Source organism: Solea senegalensis, linkage group LG12, assembly GCF_019176455.1.
Source record: "Solea senegalensis isolate Sse05_10M linkage group LG12, IFAPA_SoseM_1, whole genome shotgun sequence".
NCBI lineage: Eukaryota > Metazoa > Chordata > Actinopteri > Pleuronectiformes > Soleidae > Solea > Solea senegalensis.
The window spans coordinates 6536061-6554984 of NC_058032.1; the positions used below are offsets into that span (position 1 = coordinate 6536061).

An 18924-nucleotide genomic window follows, 5' to 3' on the forward strand; every position below is an offset into this window, starting at 1 on the left:
ACACGTGCAAATCACAACTTTACAAGTCAGCGATGTGCACCATAAACGGCGGCCATTCGTGTGCACCGCTGTAAGTAACAAAGACAAGGCAGAAAAAAAGGAGAAGTAAAAGAAGAAAAAAATGAAAGAGGTTTAAACAAAAGAGGTGCTTTTTGTCTGATGCTTTTCACTTTTGAAATGAGATGTAAATGTGGGCATGTTCTCAGACATTCCTCTCTCTGGCCAATCCCACACGTTTAAGTGAGTAACTATGATGAAAGTATTTGGAAAAAAATAGAGGATACTATGGAACTTGACTGCGTACTGGCTCCCTGTTTTCTGACTGTGATTGATGCTCTGAGCTCATGCACTTTTATTTTCTCCTCAACAGGCTCTCTGTCATGCTGTGTGCTGAATGTGGCGCTGTCTGCCGTCGTGTTATGGCTGAGGTAAGATACCTGCATCACGAGCCCGACTGCTGCTCTGTCTCCTTTAGCTGACAGTCACGTTTTTTTTTGTGAGGTGTTGCCGGTGCAAAGTCGGCGGCTAAGAAGAAGAAGAAGAAGAAGAAGTAAGAGTCTTTCTGAGAAGTCTCACTCATTTAACCTCATTTACCCCGGGACCTGCTCTGTCCGGAGTAGTCTGCGTTCGCCTGTGCATTGATGAACTCCTACTTAAGGTCAGCCACCCTTGAAATGTTGGGGACTTTACACGTTGTGACAAACCAGAGTATCCCCGCAGTGTCATTAGATCACCTCGCCACTTCCAATTAGCGGCCATCTCGGGCCTCTTTTCCCTCTTGCTGGTTAGGACGGAAGACCTAAAGCAGGCCAGATTAGCAGCCTAGTTCTTTCCCAAAGGTCCTTCCCTGTCATTATTTATTTATCGACACACCGGCAGACAAAATATCGCACACCCACCCTGTACCAGGACCAACAGCTGCCATTTGGAGGGTACTGAGTGGAGTTAAGGTGGAAATGGGAGACAAGGAGCAATCACCATATCTGCACCTCCGTCTCGAGAGTCATCATGGCCATATAATCTACTCGTCCAGAGTGTTTTGTTGGTGGGGGCTGTGTGGCTATGATGGCTAAGAATTACAAAGCCTTTTGATTTCAGTTTCAGTGCAAATGAATATGGGCTAAGGTATGCACTGAGCAAAACACTTGTTTATTCACATGGCTCGTCGTGTAGATCTACTCCTCAGACATGATAGTGTCATGTTTGAGTCTCTCGCATTACCCTCATTCTCATTCCAAACATAACTGCGGCAGTTGCCAGGATGCTTTGTCTGTGTTGTGTGAGCACGCGCAGACACAGTTAAGCCTCTTAAACTGTGCACGGCTTCTTGTGCGTTTGATAGCCTGATTGTAAGTCAGCCCATCTCACATCGCAGACCTCTCTCTCTCTCTCTCTCTCCCTCTCTCTCCCTCGGCTCCCTCTGCTGCTGCAGCACTCACCCACGAGCAGCACACTCAGTCAAACGTGGCTCACGCACGCATGACTACACAGATGCACAAATGCAGCTTCAGCCTTGACTGGCTCACGCACACAATGCACACTGGCGTACTCGCTAACTCAAGAGTTATCGTGGCAGTAAAACGAGAGAGGGAGAGTGTGGGAGACAACGAGAGGGAAAGAAGGACTGAGATGGGGGCGTGGGGGTGGGGAGAGAAGAGCAATTGCCCCAACAGAAGTTATCCCCAAGTGGTTATTAAACACTGCCATGTCCATGACCCAGTCATGAGAACACGCCATTGTTCTCGTGTAGCAGAACACTGAGCTCCCGCAGCTATGCCGGAATGTAACTTACAGTCGTATTGTTTCAAGTGAAAACTTAAATATTTCAGTTTTATGTCTGTTCTATGAGTTTGCTTTGCTCCAGGTGAGTAATGTGAAATTTTAAGGCCAAACTGCTCAGCATCGTGTTCTCTAAAGGATATGACAGATGTGTAATTGAGTGTGTTTTTGTGCTGCTCTCTCTCTCTCTCTCTCTCTCGCTCTCTCTCTCCATGTGTGTGCGTGCTCCTTGCTCTGCTGCTTTGGCGCTAAAAGGAAGACCAGGCCGCCCCGTTCTTTGTTTTGTTTCTTGTAGGAAACTACCAGCAAATGGTGGCTCAATGAGGCATTGCTGTTTTGTATGGTCTGATAAAGTGCAAACGAAACCGTCTGTCTGGGCTGCACTGGCCTGCTGCAGTGTTTTCCATTGTAGCACCGCTCTATGAATGTAGGTCTGTGTGATGGTTGGTTAGTGTTGAACATTGGCGATGGGGTCTGGGGGGGTGGGGGGGACAATCGGGTGTGGGGACCATTCATATAGTTTTTAAGATGTAACCCAGTGTTTGGGGGCCGCTGTCTGCTGGGTTTAATTGTGATGAGGAACGATTAGAGAGCCGCTTAAGATCTGAAGGAGAGCTGCCCGTCTCGCTTGCTTCTGAGGGTTTCCAAAGCCCAATATTGTCGAGTTCTTAGATAGCGCCAACATGACACAGTTGTCAAAGCGATCGGAGCAGGGCATATGTGTGTGGGTGTATCGATGTGCATGTGGGAAATATCCCAGTTTTTACTTCTATGCATTCTCACACCTGCACTAACTACTTATGTTGGAAATAGAAGGAATGACTCACTGAACAGGCAGTCATTTCCTGAAGATTGTGTACTGTATACTAAGCCGTGCGCAAACAAACTACATTTACATGATGATAAGAGTTTATTTAAGCAAGTATTAAAACACTAAAAGTGTTAAATAATGAGCACATTTCAAGAAGAATGTTAAATATGTACACTGGATGTACTCATACATACTTTTTCTTAGCTTGTAGTTATTCATTTCTGTTTTAGAATAATTTTTGTGTTTACTATGTTGCAAATCACATCTTTTTGAAGGGGAAATTGGGCTTTTGCATATAATATTTTCAGTTTGTATTGGCTTGACAGTCCATTTTAACACCACTGAGATGCACAGTGAAAAAAAAAAAAATGCTGCGAAAACCCAGATCAAGTTCAATAAGTCAAGCAAAACAAACAGGTAGCTTGGGAGATAGACAATGAGGGAGGGGCTTGGTGGCGACACGTCCCCGGTCTAAAGCACTGGGGGTGTTGTTGTTGTCGGGGTAATTATCTGCTGCGGTGCACGTGGACAAGTGTTTGTTTGAGTGTGTTTCTGTGCTCGTGTCTGTTGTAAGTGCACATGGGACTTAAATGCTGGGTTTCTGAACATCTTGTCCTGCATCCTGGTGATGTGGCCCCAAACAGGGTTAAATGCATATCCACTTATCCCTATATACTTCACGCTTGTGTGATCTATATGCGCTCTCCCACACACACACACACATATGCACCTTTTTCTGGCACCCCAGAGATGAGAATGGGGATCTTGGAGTCTCAGAGGAGTAGTGTGGCTGGGAAAAGTGGCTAAGGAGCCATCTTTGACATGGGGCCCGACGGCACAAAGCCCCATTTCCTGCTCCTCCATGTGGAAAATGGCAAGAGAGCAAAAGGAGGAGGGGACGGGGGGCAAAAAAAAGTGGTGGAAAAAAAGGAGGAGGGAGTGACAATTAGTGGAATCTGCTAATCACCACGGGCAACACTCATTTAATTGACATGTGAAATTCGAAATTAATCTAACAAGTCGATTGCGGTGGTATTACGATAGGTCAGTCGCCTGAAGACGCTGCCGAAAGCCAAGGAGAGGAAGCGACCGCTAAAGGCTAAGGCCAAGGTCTTTGTCTGAAGTAGCAGTGCTGCTGGGTGGGAAGGTTGTCCATGAGGAGATTATAACCCATGATGCCTTTGACCCTTATGGATAAGTAACTCCACGACTGCCCTTAAACAGACAAACACACAAACACACACACACACTCACAATACAAGGGCAGCAGCCGGCAGAGTGAAAAAACAGCATTTCTTTTTTTGCATACCATAATAAACCTGACCCTGATGATTCGAATGGCTCGTAGGAGAAGAGAAAAACAAGAGAAACAGACAGCTGCAGGAAGTAAAGAGTCTAAAATATTTTACATTATAATCTATAAATCTGTATATATATATATATATATGTATATATATATGTATACATATAATCTATATATATCTACTCACAGGACATTGTTAAAGCATATGTGCATCTAGTGACATAGAATTGGTTTGCAGTAAAAAAGCCTGAGACCATCAAATAACAACAACTGACATTCTAAATGTGTCTAAAACTATCAGCATTCCCATCAGTTTAGTGCTAATATGGAAGATAAAACCCCCAAAACTTAAAATCTGACCACCAGATGTTAATCTTGTCACTGCGTGTGAGTTACCATGTTGGCATGAGGAAAAGATCTTAGTTGTGCTCAAATTGCAGCTAAAGTGCCGTTTTTAGACTGAACATCACAATGAATTATAGTTTTGGAACATACAAAAAAGTGTACTTGGACTGCTTCTCTACTTCTCTACTAAACACGCAGTAACAAATCAACTGTTCCTCTAACTAAAGTGATGTTTAAACATATTAAACAAGTGTTTGGACATATTAAATAAGAGCAACGACAATACAATATTACTCATCCTGAATCCCCCCTCCACCTGAATCACATTTGGTACGTTCCCACAGGAACAACTCCATAAAAGGAGTCTGAAAAAGGTTGGCTCTGGTTTAGTACTTCCTGGATGTAGAAGTGCATGGCTCGATGTAGCTAAGAGAGCACAGGTAAGAAAATAAAACACTTAAACATTTATTGGTAAATCAACTCAAATCTCATTCATTTGTCCTGGAAAAAGCCACTTACTCAACAACTGTGACCTCAAGCAACAACCATCACCAAACAAATGAGTCCAAAATGTTTGTACTGGCCACTACAAACATTTTGTTTGGTTAACAGGAAACTCCACTTTCACACAATGTTTTTTCATTTTCTTTCTTTTGTTGTCAATGAGTAAAAAAATAAAAAGATAAACTAATAGCTACATGATAACTCCAGCGTGAAACAAGCTTGTAACCGTGTAAACTGTGTACAGTGTACTCAGTCTCATTTACCTGTGCACACACATGTTACCTTTACAAATATTATGCAGCGCTCTCATTTTCAGCTTCTGATCCACATGTAGTGGTTTAGATAATCTGGCAGAACTACTGGCTTGTCCACGGTCTGTTTGTTGCCAATATTGGTTTCGTGAGCACAGCGTAGAGAAGACCAAACCTCATAAATTAGACGCAGACGGAACATCAGCATGTTCTATTCCTGATGAAACTAATGCTGTTATTTTTCCTTTTCTCCTGAATCCTGACTAGACTCGGGTGCCTCTCTGGTCTGTGTGGAGCTAAGTGATACCTGCAGGCCCGGACGACGGCATCGCACCAGGTTCTCATAGCACCGGTGAGTCCCGTTCACTTTCAAAACACTGCAAACAGAGCACAGTTTACATTTCCTCTGTGCATTCATGCTGGTTTAGCCTGTGTGCTCATTCTTTAAAACATCACACACTTCCCAAACACTTGTGTAGTTTTGATCTGTAGCGGTGCTCATTCTCCGAGTAGAGTCACGTGCGAATGATTCTATGACGGTCACGTTTTTTTATTTTTCCTCTTCTAATTCTCATCTGTATCTCTGTCTCTCTGTGGCACACTCACCTGCTATTTCAGTGTTCGCCATCATCATCATCATCATCCTCATCTGTTTTCTGAGTGATCGCTGACATGATGCTGCTTTTTATGAGAGAAAATAAGCTCTTACACACACACACACACACACTAACACACAGTCTCCATCTTGCGCTTCAAGCCAGACAAGCAACCTGGATTACATCCAAGAATCACAGCTGGATTAGTGTATGTGTGTGTGTGTATGCAAACTGGAGATGCTATGTGTGTATTTCCGTGGGTGTGGGTTGGGAGTGGGTTTATCCGGGGCATCCGATTGGCCTGTTGGCACGGGATCCGGGTAAGATGCTGATGTGATAGATGTATAGAGACTCAAGTGCAGGTTTGTGTGTGTGTGTGCGCCATGTTGCTGGGCAATCGCTCTTAATATTGGATGGGTTACAAATTACAGCCAATGCAATTGTGTGCAGATTACTGTCCGTGTGCCATAGCGAGAGAGAGAGATGGAATATGTGTGTCTACACAGCTCAGCTGTGCAAAAGCACTTTCATCCTTTTTATGAAAAATGTCTGCATTGCTTCCGTTCTCTGATTCACGTTTGGAGTTGCCATTCCAGGCTGATGCAGCAGCGACCTGTCATCACAATATTAAGACTGCTCTTTAAAACAGAATGTGAGAATTTTGAAGGGCAGACAATTATCACACCAAGGACTTTCATTCACCTTAAAATCTGTGCAAATAATAGTCAGTTTTCTTTGTAACGTCCCAAAGTAATAACATGTTGAGCGCTCACTCGTAATTTGAATTGGTCATGTCTTCTAGTCCTTGTTTGATTAGAATATACTGCATACAAGCGCACTTTGCACTACCGTAATTACACGACAGTTTGTGTTGTCGGAAAAGATCCAACGGTTTCTGAAAGCTGAGAAGTTGCACGTCAAAACCAACATGTGGTTATTGTGGTAATTACGCTTGTGCTGTTTCAGGACGCCGGAGAATCAGAGTCTTTATCACCAGAGTGGAGAGAGGTGGAAAAACACCAACAGTTGTTTCTACAGTGTTGTTTCTCTTCATTTGAAATTGTTAATAAACTATTTTAACGTGCGCTTAATTGTAAATAACTGCCAGATATTGATAGTTATTCTGGGAAAATTGACAAAAGTCCATTTTCTGACACTTTTATGGTTAAGATAAGCAAAAAAAAGGTCAAGACGGACATTTTCAGGCTTAGGTGTTAAAGGGTTAATCCAAAAGCTGAAAGAGTCACAGATGAGAAGCAAAAGTAAGAGTAGTGCACAAACAGAGAAATGAAGTGTGCTGAAAACAGTAGCATATCCATGATGGAAATACACTTATCATACAGAGTTGCACATACATACAAAGCACCGTTTATTGACAACATGGCAGCGTGGTGGCTCTCCTCAGTCCAACCAGTGGGGGAAAAAATAAAAATAAAAAATTCACCTGGTTGGTATCTATCTCGGTCTTCTCTGGTGCTTAGCTCAGCTTAGACCAACCATCTGGCTCAGCAGCTCTGATTCCCTCTCACCCTCTTCACCAACTCTCACTCTCTCTTAGTCTTTTTAAAGCATGTCAGCAGTTACCACACACAGCTGTCTTAGTAAGGCTGCTAACGTGGCTAAGTGTCCCTGGGCCTCTTAGTCAGTGGGTGCTGTGTGTGTGTGTGTGTGTGCGCGCCTCACAGATGGCAACAGGAGGGGAGGGAGAGTTAGAGAGGGTGATGGAGCGAGCTGTCTGAGGCTCCAGCAGCTCTTGTGTCTCTCAGGCGAGGCGGTCTGTCTGCGGGCATCTGTACTGGCAGCGTCCCCCCCCCCACCCCCCTTTCCTCCGCGCCTCCCTTATTTTTCCGTCCTCCGTCGACGCGGCCACTTCGCCACGCAGCACCGCAGCTTGGCAGCAAACCTCCAGTCCCTGAAAGATGATTCCCCTTGACCTCAGATGTGTCACTTCACTGCCAGCTCCCTCCCTGTTTGCCCCAGCGGATGATTATGTTGATAAATGATGGGGGTGAATTATACATCATGGTTACATTGGGAGAAGAAGCAGCTGTGGGGGCTTAAAACTTCAGGGTGAAATGTACTGTACATGTCTGTGTGTGTGTGCGTGCACACGGACTCAGGTGTGCTGCGTTGTCATGTCAGACAGTGAGAGTCTTTGATTCGGAGACGGTCTCAGGGTTTTGTGTTGGTCTGTGAGACCTTGAAGATGATGAGATGAGTTGTGTTTGTAGTGCGCCCTGTGCGATCGCTTTGCTCTCGGCGCCGCTGGCTTATTGATCTCACCAGAGTAACTGGCAACATTATATTTAATGACACATCTCCTCTCGTCAGGGTATAGGCAGATAGGTCAAGACTCCGTCTTTGATCGTGCAGTTTTAACTAGCTGTCACATTTTTCCTGTTCATTTGCCCCTTTTTTCGTTAAACACAGAGAGCCGCGCTTTTGAGGGAATTTTTGTGTGCGCAATTTTTTTTGTTCCTGATCAGATCTTTGAAATTTGGTTTGAACTTCTTGTCGCCACTTGCAGAAATGTGAGGAAGGACCTTTTCTTAACAGTTTTTTGTGTCAGTCAATGAGCAGGAGAGAGTAACTTTTGCTTCTGACGACGACGGTTCTGATCTGCCTTCCTTTTCCTCTCTCTCTCACACACACACACACACACACACAAAGACGCATCATTTATGCAGACATTCTCTTTGAGTAATACTCTTCTGATTGGCTTACGCGCTGCAGTGGCACAGCATGTACACGCCGGCACAGTTGACACATCTGTTCCTGAGATTCATGGAGGTTTGGGCGCTGGAGGTGTTGGTATGCACTGATTAGCGCAAGGCTGTTTTTATCCAAACCACCGGGTTTCTTACTGGGCTTCCATAAACTGTTTACTGAGGAGTCTGTTGCCATGGTTTTCAGCCACGTTCCAATCAGCCGTTGACCACTCAGCTTCATGTATTCCCTTAAAAAAGCCCATGCCTTCTGTATCAACCAACTGTTGTACCCATCGGATCAACGATGCCACGTGTATGTGGTGAATTTAATTCATCTGGAGAAAAGGGGGCTTGGATGATGATTTAAGTCGGGTTGGATGAGCTGTGGAGAGAGAGAGCCTTGCAATCTGACACCTTTGGCTCATAGGTGGTTTTGAGACGGAGGCTTTGATGGAAGGAAGAGATCTCTATCATAATCAGCCAACAACGCTGTGTTTTATGTGTATGCAGGGCTTCTAGTTACAAACACATGCTCGCCATAGTTTTTGATCTCTGTCGAGAACAGCAATCCCCCCCAAAAAAAGGTGCTTTAATGACACCCTTGGGCAAGATGTGATGTAAAAAAACCAAGATAAGATAAGACAGCCAAATTTATCTTTACTCCTTTCTCATTCAGCCACTCTGTGTCGATTGTCTTAACATCAGTGATGAGAACTCGGACATGAAATGTGAAATCTGGAGGTCAGCTCACACTGACGCTCGGTGTGTCACAAAGGGCAGAAGTCTGTCTCCCTGTAGGCTGCAGGCGGCATCTTTAGTCATTAATGGTCCTGTAAGCTGTTTATTTCGACCCTTTGCACCTCTCTGAACAGGAAGCCGTATGCCGTACCCCACAATTGGATTACAGCTAATTAAATACTGCACACGTGTAGTGTCAACAGACTGAGGTGTCATACACCCCCGTCCCCTGCTTTTTGTCCTGCCATGTCCCCTCCTCCTCCTCCTCCCCCTACTACTACTTTGAGCCTCTCTTTTAATTTAAACATTCTGCTGGAGTCTTGTGAATTTTTAAGCATTTACCCCACTTTTTTAGTTTTTGCCTCTGAGGCAGCTTCTTCCGCACCGTTTCTCCCCTGGTTGCTGTAGAGAATAGAAACATTTAATTACAGTCGTGTTCTTGGAGCGGAATGTGAAATGTTGGAGGACCTTGTGGATTTCGAATGTTAATTGAATTGATTTTTGAGGTGCAGCGCGAGACGCTGTCAAGTGAGTTCACACAGTGCTGATTTAAGCCCATCAACTCGGCACACGGCGCTCTGTTTCTCAGCGGAGCGATGTTAAGATCCTGTGTAGCAACAACTAAAGGCCCAGTGCCTAACATTTAGGAGTCAGAAATTCAATATAATATCATAAGGATCTTTGTTGAAGTGTATAATTGCGTTAAAATGAAACCTGTTTGGTTTTCATAGCCTTAGAAAAGCGTTTGTTTTGTTTTTTTAATGCAGAAGAACCACATCCTTTCTGCTATGCAAAGGCCACCGTAGTTCCCTCCAGAAGGGAGGGTTGAGCGGAGGAACCCTCCATTTGTTCCAGTCTGCAGTCTCAGCATTAGAAGTCACTGGTTCTTCTTCTATAATTGAGCTTTTAATGTTTTATTTCCACATCTTTCAATGTGGAAGGGATCAGTCTAACATTTTTTTGACATTTGTGTGCTACAGTAGGTGTGTTATATCTACATCGGCCACGTTTGTTCTGACACCTGCGTTTATAAGTTGAATGTCTTCCTGTGTAAACCGGTGCCAGCTGTTGCGCTGCACTAACCTACTGCCTTGTTTCCGGTCCATCAACCAAAAAAAGAGAACACAGAGCGTATTTTCCAAAATTGCATTAAAAAAAGTATTTGTATACGTATATTAATTTGGGTTTATTTACTTCACGTAGCAATTCCAAGTAAATCATTCACTCATTTGAGACCTCCCGCTATCTTGTGACCCATTGGCCGGTTTGAGGTGACACAAGGTTACGTGTGACTGTTTGCCGAGTGTAAAGATGCTCATTTGGGCTATTAATGGACGCCAAAAGGGAACCATTAGTGACGTGTGAACTCGTGATACCTGCTCGGCGTGTGAGGGGTGCCTGTGGGCGGAGAGCCTCGATGAGGGGGGGGGGGAGAAAAAAACGAACTTGGAATTTAAATTGCCCCCATGCAAATGTGGTGAAGTGAGACTCAGAGTTCATTGCTCCCTGAGTCATGTTTATTCTGGTGACTGCGTTTATCAGTGGGATGAGAGCAGCTGACGAAGTCTTCTCGCGTAAACGTCGATGCCAGCTGTTGCAGTGCACGCAATCTACTATCATGCATTTGGTTTTTGAAATGAACGGCTCTGTCAAATCTAAAATGAACAACTTTTTGTCTGTCATGGTGATTGAGTAAACAAAAACCATAATCCATGTTTACATCGATCACTTTTAAGCTTTCATAATCTCATTCTCTTCGTCTCCAGGACACAGATTTCTTATAAAAACTAAATTTGAGGCACAAAGGAACCGCATGATGAAAAATAAAGGCTTTATTATTAATGTGGTGTCATGTTTTTCATGCACCGGCTCCGTGTTTTAGGACAGTGAGCAAACAGGAGCCGGAGAGCGACACAAATTGTGCCTGTTGCTTTAATGAAGGATTCAAATAAAAGATGAATGCCACAATGAGAACACTGCACAGTATCCTCAGTATCCTCAGTATCCTCAGTATCCCAGTATTCCCTGCAGCTCAGTCTCTCTGTGTTTGTGATATCTAATAATCTTCTAGTCTGTCAGTCAATCAGCCAGCGAGTTCAAGCGCTTACTGGTTTTAACACCTATACTTCAAGGTTCTTGGAAAAGGGATGAGAGGGAGGAAAAGAAGAAGAAGAAGAAGAAGTCATGACACTAAAGAGGTAAAATGGTGGACTTTAACAATCTGTTTTCTCTGAAAAACAGGCAGTGACCACTTGGTCAGAACAGTTGTTGTGGTCATTATTGCAGATAGTGTAAGGACAAAATCTTAATTGCCTGCTTGGTGAGAAATTGAAGTGAGTGACTCCAGTGATCAAACTCATGGAACCTTCAAGGATCCTGTAACCTCAATGTGTCTTATCATTCTACTGAACCCTCTAACACACATGGAAATCACCTCCTCGCACACATGCACAAACATAAATAGACGCACTTGCAAGACTCAAGAGAGTTTTCTTGTTTGTTTTTTTTGTCTTTGATTTTCTTTTTCGCTGCTACATTATGTTGCGTGTGTATGTGTAATCTTCCACAATCAAAGGCACCTAGTTTTTGTTTTTGTATATTATTATTACCGCTGCCCTTTACATTGATGCCGAGGCAGAGACCCGTCAGGGCGAGCGTTCTCTATAGTTAACAACGCCACACCCCTCGCTGACACCTCCGTCTCTCGGGCGATATCGTCTTCAACTTTCACCTCAAAAGCAGCCGCTCGACGGGGAAACGTTACAGCAGACACGCGGGCTTGTGTGCAAACTTTACAATACCGAGCACTGATGGAGAGACAGGAGGCATTCTGCTGCAAATAGGAGAGTGAGAGGGGTAGAGAAATGCAGGCAAGGCAGGCAAGGCAGGCAGGTTGCCACGAAAGGGAAATACACACAGATGGCCTTGACAGACTGACAGACAGAGGATGGGGAAAAAGTAGACGAACGAAGAGGCAGACACAAAGACACATGCGTGCAAGATCTATATGCATTTATGTACCTGCGCCACCATGTCAGCACAGCTTTTAGTGATGCATGTGCTCACAGGACTTTCATAATTCATATTCACATACACTTTAAAGGTTACAGCTGTATGTCGGCTTCTCCTTTAACGTCCACTAATTGCATCCAGCTCTAATACAAAAGGAATTGTCACACACATAGTCCGTCGAGGTGGTTTTAATATCACTGTAAGTGTATTTATTTATTTATTTATTTGACATCTTTTCAGATCAAGCAATCAGCAGAACTCCGGGGACTCTGGGTAATGAGTTTGGCATGAATTTACCGTATGTTTACAACATCCAGAAGTGCTAATTTTGGTTTCATCAATTTTAACTAAGAACACATATATGGTGGTTGGTGGCAGCAGGTGGCCCCTGCTCGTTGCTCATGGTGGCTGATGTTCTGCCTGGGGTTGGGGGTGGTGATGGGGATGCTGAGCTGGATCCTGCTGGGTCTTTTGTCACCCCTGCTAATTGAGTGATCCTGGTGACCCTTTCGTTGCTGCCTGGTAACATGTCAACAGGAGCCGGTGCTGCTGTTTTTCCCACTTAGAGTCATAACTAGACATGCCGCTTCCTGATGAGTGGAGGAGGTTGTGGGACGCGCTGGTCCGCCGGTAAATGAAGCGCGATGGAAGGGACGGATGCGAGCGTAAACGGGCTGGATGCACTGGGTGTAGAGTAGTCAGGGAATCAAGATTAAGTGCGGTTGAGTGGCTCGCCGTTGATGCGGTTACCATTTCTGCTTTGTTTCCTCTCGAAGGCTCACAGAGCTCGAATTGAAACCACGAGCACTTTGAGGCGCGTTGAGGCGCGTTGAATCAAAGCATCCAACCACTGGATGGTGGATGTGCAGGAGTGTTTGCTCCACGTGTTGGGAGAAATAAGCTATTTTGCTCGCTGCAGGTACACGATCGTAACGATGAGGATGGCGGGATTGAGAGGGACCGCGAGACCATTTCATAATTGGAATGCTACGAACATATGAGAATAACACTTGACAGATGCTCTCAGGGTGATATCATGCCCCATCGTATGATTTTTCATTAAGTATGCCATAACAGCTGCACTTGTACATCTCACTCTGTGGCGACAGGCATAGCATGCCAAGTCTTCAAGGAAAAGGAAGGAAAAAAAGGAAAAGAAATCACTCATATTTCAATGCATGCCTTTGGAATCTCTTTTAGTGAACATGTGACACATTTCCCATAAGTGTTTTTGTGTTAACTAAATGGAAATCTTAATTTTGATAAACTAATTATAGCTTGTAGCCTGTTGCTAAGCAACCTAATGACAGGAGACAGCAGGGAGTCAAGAATCTAACCTTTGGCTGGATTGAGCCAAGAGGTGACATTTGGATTTTCTTCATATTACCCTCGATTGATGCACTTTGTCCTGATTGTGGCTGAATTGCTCTTTTCAGTTCCAACGGTGTAAACGTGTGCTTTAAAATGACACACGTATAAATATGTATATATATATATATATATATATATATATAGATAGATAGATAGATAGATATTAAATCTCAGACAGTTTAAACTGCAGTGATGGAAAATTAAGTCTTTCAATCAGTGTCACTGAGCTTTCGACGGCGGCACTCTTATGCAAATGACAGTATTTATAGGGGTGCATGAGTCACTCTGCGCTGTAGAAATGTGCTTTCAGACATGTCATCACTACCTTTTCATTTCTACTTACAGGGCAATAAAACATGTGGTTTGTCAGGAGGAGCGTGTCATAATTATTCCCAGTAAAAGAGAGAGGTGCCGGGGCCGAGCTATGAGGCTGAGACTCGTCTGTCGTTACTGTAATACATGGTCACGTTATTGGATTAAAGTGTGGGGTGCTCTCATGCACTGTAGAGGCTGCAGGGTCCTTCGCTCTGACACTGTTTAAATGAATACAACAATGAAAACATCAGTGCTCCTTGTATGTGTTCATGTATTGATTTTTGTTGTAGCTTCATGTATATATATATATATATGTGTGTATATATATGTATATATGTATATATATGTGTATATATATATATATATATATACATATATGTGTGTATATATGTATATATATATGTGTGTATATATGTATATATATATGTGTGTATATATGTATATATATGTGTGTATATATATGTATATATATGTATATATATACATATATATATATATATATACATATACACACTGTTAAACCATTTTTTCTATTGCACTACAATGCAACACACGCAAAGTCTAGCCATCGCATATCGGCCATAAATAAGGTCGGTATGCTCTGAAAATTTCTTTGTGGGTGTCTGATTTTTTTCCTCCTGTTGAGGGGGGGCGTACTCGGGGTGGTGGTGGTGGTGGGGGTGTCCATGGCTCAGCGCCAAAATAGTTTTGAAGTATCTGTGAAAAGACTCCTCTTAATCCGTTTTATTTGCTCTGCTACCTCCGAAACCATTTGTCCACGCAGAGATCCCAAAACCCTGCACTCCACCCGGCCATCTCAGGGATTTAGAATGGTAGAGCAGAGGTGCAGGAGCCCACAGACAGTTTAAAAAAAAAAGAAAAAAAAAGAAAAAAAAAAAGCCATCTGGCTGGGGAGGGGATAGCGAGGGGGGTGTTGGGAGGTTCGGGGTGGAGGAGTCGTGCTGGGCAATCAAAATGACGGACAGCAGTGAGAAGTGTTTTGTGGGCTCCCACGTACATGCAAAGTAGCCCGACTTGTGAGCTTTCACAGCTCCCTCTGGTCTTCAGGTAAACACCGACTGGCCGAGGTATGCGCGGCCTTTCCCCACCTCGGTGTTAGTGTGTGTGTGTTTGTGTTTGTGTATGCTAATAATGTGTTTGTTGGCTTGCTCGCGACAGGGAAAAAGTAGACTTTGCCGTGTTTACTTTCTTGTCAGTGGCTCACGTGATTGTGTGCTCTACAGAGAAGGCTTACCAAGTTTATTTCTGCAGTTTCTCTTCTTCTTCTTCTTCTTCTTGATAGTTTTTGCTGATGGAAGCGGTTTGGCCAGAGAAGTCGGGGTTAGCAGGTGAAATAAACAACATCCATATTTCATGAACCATCAAAAGAGCCTTCTTGGATTCGACACAGGCTCAGATCTAAGACACTGTGAAATGGGCGCACAATTGTTCCTCTTCGCTCTGAGCAAATATTATAATCCTATTCTCTTATGCTTTCCATCTTGCCCTCTCTCCCTAATGTTCACCCCAATGGCGGCCCCTTTCCCTCAGTGAAAACCCCTCCGAATGTGTGGAGGCTTCATTTTTCACTCTCCCTTTGGGGCTCTGTTGTCAGAGAGCAGCCCTTAGGAAGTCTTTATTTCTGCCAGGCAGGGCCTCTTGCGTTCCTCCACCCTCTCCCTCCGTTCTCATGGCTGTCCCCCCCACCTGCTGGGATCCTGATCCCAGCCGGGGCAGGGCTTCAGCGGGGGACAATTACTGCTGCTCCCCAGCTTTGATCATCTGACCACATGGAAGCATAACAGCTGACCACATGTTTCAACAGACAAGAAGACGAAGTAAAGGGAGAAAGGAGGAAGATGTAGAATAGGGGGAGAAGAAGAAAAGAAATCCCCTTTTCATTTAAGCCGAGCCCAAAGTTCAATTCCACTTTGTAGGCTTTGCAGAGAGTTCCCCAGAATGGTCAAATCTGTGTTTTAGACAGTTTTCCTTTGATGGTGATTATTTATTTGGATCAGGGCAACCATACTTATTCCGGACTATGTCTGGCTACAGCCGCCAATAAAGTTCGGTTTCAATTTGCCACTCTCTCTTTTGTGAGTGCTGCGGAGAGAGAAAGAGAGAAGCAATTTGAGGCAGCCCTTGTAAAAAAGTGAGTGGTAAGTCTGCTGGTATTGTCTGCCAAATTGTCAGCCGGCCAGCTGGGCTCTGCTTTCGTGTTCTGGGCACTGGCTGGCTTTTTCTCAGCTTAGGCCTCCGTTTCATTCAGGCAGCTTCTCCACAAAGTCAGAATCTTTTCATACGAGTCCACAGAGGTTACCGTGGTGAACTGGCGCAGACACACAGTCATGACCACATCGACACCACACACATTACAGAACAGGTGAAATAGTTGTTAAGCTTAAGGCCATTGTGTTGAAGGAAACTGCATTCTGAGTATTGTGTTGTTTTTTTCTTTTTTTTTTAATTAAATGCAAATTATTTTTTACTGCCAAAGAATGCAGTCGCTCATGATGCTGATTCTTTGCTCCGTGGAACTATCTACTCACAGGATTGATGTGAGGGACCAGGGGAGGGAGCTTGCTTTGCTCTAGTTGTCAGGGATGGCCTCTTGGAGTGTCCCAATTGTGGAGGAGATCACTTTACCACATTAAGGGTGTCTCAAAAGAACCTCTTCAACAGCACTTTGGCCTCAGCCTGGAAGAACAGGGCTTGTTTTGACTGCTCTGCCACCTTTCATTGTCACTGCTCCCGCCGACCGACAGCTCGCCCCCCGCCGCTGCTTCGCTGCCACGCTTTACGCACACATACAGTACGTGCACAGACACGGGGATGCAAAACTAAGTGCCCAGTTGCAGAGCAGCAACCTACGTGACATTTAGAAATGCTGTGTATTTGAGAACCCAAGATATAACAGATTTAGCATGGAAAGCAGCAGTGGTCAAATAAATGACATGGGCCTTATAAATATAGTGTTTTTGGGGTGCGGGGTGTGATCACAAATCAATTGCAGAGTAAATCATGAGTTCAAGTTTCCCTATGATGTATATGATTACTCTACGACCAATACAAGGCTTTGACATGATGTATGTGAGCAGTGAGCGCTCCGTCACCAAAACTGTAAATGTACACAAATCTGAAAGCATTTAAGAGTCCATCAGTGAGTGTGCAGTTGCTATGACGAATCGTCGGTGTTCCTGTGATGACGAGCTGTATTTTTAATGCAGTAAAATGGTCAGTCAAGTGGTTTTTTTTGACATGTGTTGACAGCCACTTGTAAAAATCTCTTTTTGATCATCAGTTGTGTGCAGAAGAGAGAGAGAGGAAAAAAAGAAGAAAAATCCGTGGCATGAAATCTGTTCTGGAGGGGAAGCTGGAGCACACACACACACACACACACACACACACTCTCATGCTTGTACTCGAGCACATACCACTAAAAAAACACAGACTCATATCGCTCAGAAAGACTCTGAAAAAAGTCTGAATTCGAGAATGAATGAAGTGCTTGTTTCGTAAATATAAAAAGGTTGCGATTAATTATTTCACGTTCGCTGCTGTAATTAATGTGACATGTTGGAATATATTGAAAGGCGGATTTCTTAATATAGATTTGATGTAGATGTGAGATTTCTAATCACGTTATAATAGATCCGCGCTTTTAAAACGAGGTGTGTGTCCTTGAGCTTTTCTTTCGTCTGTCCAATCAAACAGCTAATTGTGTCTCATTTGTAAACGTGAGTGTGTTGTGCTGTGAATTCCTTTAATTACATGAGATATAGCAGAAAATAGGCACGATAGCGGCGCTCTGTTTACCCCCGCTAACGCTGGAGTTAGCTCTTCCTCCAAAGACGGGGTCACTTTATGGTGTGGCCTCGGCCATTTGTGTATCCTGACTTACTTCATAATCATTTTTATCCTGCAGTTAAAAATAATTAACAAGTCATGCTCTTTTGTCGTCCACCATTTTAGGCCCTCGCTCCAGCAATGAAAGGCCTCTCCAGCAATACGGTCACGTAATAGTGTCAGGATGCATTTTAGAGTGCAGTAATTCAGTGGTTTACATGGCCTCATAAAATACCGACATGCCCCAATAATGAGAAGCATGAATGGAAACTTGGAGTTCCCTGTGGCCCCTGTGTGTGTGTGTGTGTGTGTGTGCGCGCGCGTGTGTGCATGTGCGAGATTCAGATAGAAAGAAGAAAGGAAGTGAGCAAGGAAGAAAGAACAAGAGCAGGCAAGAAGAAAAAAAGCCAGGAAGAAAGAGTTGGGTTTTTTTAAAGCACACAGCTGCTCTCTAGTATCCTGCTCCTTAAAGGGAAACGAAAAATGATGACAGAGAATGCTCCAGAATGCACATAGTCCATATTCACACTACTTTATCCATTCATTCATTTATTGAATGAGTTTCATGGGGGATGTCGGTGTCAATCCCAGCTGACACAGGGCGAAAGATGAGGCTCATCCTGGACAGGTCGCCAAGTCCATCACAGGGCAAACACACACACACAGAGAGACGAACCACCATTCCCTCTCACATTCACACCTACGGTCAATTAACCTCTGCATACTTTGCGACTGTGGGAGGAAACCGGAGTACCTGGAGAAAACCCACGCACACGCGCGGGGAGACCGCACTGTTTCCGTTTACATTTACGAATGTATAAATTCTGCTCTGAGCGTGCAGCGACTTTCGGGCCCTTGAAAATGCTGTTGCGCTCTGTTCTTGTTTGAAAGCTCTTGGGCTGCGTTTGAGTCCGGCCGGAACTGAAACGACAGACAGATGACAGGCGGTTTTCATAGGCCACGGCTTGACTGTAAGCTGTAAACAAAGCTGTGGTCAAAGTTTCACTGAGTTTCACCTTGTCGTCGTCGGCCTCCGAACAGAAATCCTTGTTCTTACTTTTGGCAAATTGTTGTGATTATTAGGTGTGTCAGTACGTATGCAAGGTTACTTATAAACACACGTCTCTGCGTGGATCGCTGTCATCAGAAAAGGAGCTATTTTCAAACAAAAGGAAAAAGCGCAGTGTGGCTGTAACCATAGTCCGTGGCTAGTGTGCAGGGTTAGAGTGGCAGGAGTGAGACCGGGGAAGAGTCCCGTGGTTTCTTCCTCTCCGAGTGATATCATATGCACAAACAGCGAAGGTCACAGACAGCTTGAACACATAACTCTTCATCTTTCTGCCTG

The 18924-nt window shown here is 44.2% G+C and overlaps 1 protein-coding gene across 3 annotated transcripts in view; it reads left to right on the forward strand.

The window, feature by feature from the left end:
- The window catches only part of zic6 (zic family member 6), an 89867-nt gene that overhangs the window by 19730 nt on the left and 51213 nt on the right, over positions 1-18924 (forward strand). Inside the window, exons 2-3 of one of the 3 annotated variants that reach the window (XR_006361433.1) lie at positions 371-658; positions 5261-5345. The gene's annotated coding sequence lies outside the window, so the exon portion shown is untranslated. The remainder of the gene's footprint in view (positions 1-370; positions 659-5260; positions 5346-18924) is intronic. The other 2 variants (XM_044040359.1, XM_044040360.1) reach the window with 2 other exon arrangements.